Source organism: Pteropus medius, unplaced genomic scaffold, assembly GCF_902729225.1.
Source record: "Pteropus medius unplaced genomic scaffold, Ma_sr-lr_union100, whole genome shotgun sequence".
NCBI lineage: Eukaryota > Metazoa > Chordata > Mammalia > Chiroptera > Pteropodidae > Pteropus > Pteropus medius.
In genome coordinates, this window is record NW_024351729.1 from 8,545,070 (window position 1) to 8,546,460 (window position 1,391).

General features: G+C 30.2%; 1 non-coding gene across 1 annotated transcript; it reads right to left on the reverse strand.

Moving 5' to 3' along the window:
- Positions 1-343: 343 nt before the first annotated feature.
- LOC120587904 (U6 spliceosomal RNA) lies at positions 344-450 on the reverse strand. The gene has a single exon (XR_005649091.1). It is a non-coding gene; the product is annotated as a U6 spliceosomal RNA (small nuclear RNA).
- Positions 451-1,391: the final 941 nt, after the last annotated feature.

The following is a 1,391-nucleotide window of genomic DNA, read 5'->3' on the forward strand; positions in this document are numbered from 1 at the left end:
GCATTTTGTGTAACAATGTTATCCCTGGTTTTATCTTATTTATCCTACTCTAATTTTCCCTTTCCTACCTTTTTTATCTCACACTGTATTTATATATATATATGTATGTATAATACTAAGATATGGTTTAAATATCTAAATAAAGCATCTAGAAAAAGAAGTGATTATATTTCTTCAGCAGTTATGCTGACCAGAGAACTATTGCTTTCTTTACCTTATGACACATTTCAGAAAATATCAGCCTGGTGGTCCTGAATATAGTTTGCTTTATATTTTCTTTTTTGTCATAACAATTATTGCCACTTATTGAATTTTTACTGTGGTCCTAAACTTTTTTATTTTTAAAAATATGGAATACCTCCCGAATCTGCAGGTCATCCTTCCGCAGGGGCCATGCTAATCTTCTCTGTACCATTCCAATTTCGGTATATATACTGCTGGAACAAGCACTATTTTAGTTTATCCGTAATATTCCCAGAAGGTCCTAACATTGAAAATTTGTTTTACAAATATTTGTTCCCTTCGGTTTGGTTAATTCCTTTCTTCCCTGATATGCCTTGATAGAATTATCGTTCCTCTTGACTCCATTTTTCCTCTCTCATATATACGTCTCTTACCTCTTAACATATAATTGACTTAGAATTTTTTTTTTTTTGCTGTTTTTTAGCATTACCTCCAATCCAAAAACCATAAAAAGATAGCTGTAAGGCCAAAACCAAACAAAATAACAAACAAACAAACAAAAACACCCTATCACCACCAGCAGTACCATAATAAACAAAGTTAAAAGACAAATACTAAAATGAGAAAAATATCTGCAATATCTGACCACAGGTAAATTTTCTTAATATATGAATCTTTCTTGAGAATCAATAAGACAGAAAACAAAGTACCAGAAGATAAAGGCATTAAAGGCATGAATAAGCAGTTGACTAAGAAGAAATGTAAAATGAACAAAAAACACATGAAAAACTATTAACTTAGTAATTATTTAAAAATGCAAATTAAAACTATATTGAGAGTTTTTTGCTTATTAGATTATGAATAAAAATGAAAAATAATTATAAAACCTGATGAAAATGTGATTGAATTTTTCTGGAAAACAAATTGATGCTAAAGATGAAAGCCTGTAAAATGTACTTAACTAACTAACTCTCATACAGATCCGTAAGGAAACTTGTGCAGTCTGTGGTAGCAAAAAGTGGGAGGCAAACTGAGTATCTGTTACTAGGGTAATAAATAAGTAAAATGTGTGTATATAGTGGAATGCCAGGCAGCAATTACAATAACCTAGGTGTATTTTCATAAACATGGATATATTGCAAAATCACAGTGTTTAAATTTACTATGTAAGAAGCAAAATGAGATTTTTACCGTGTCATTTGTAGATA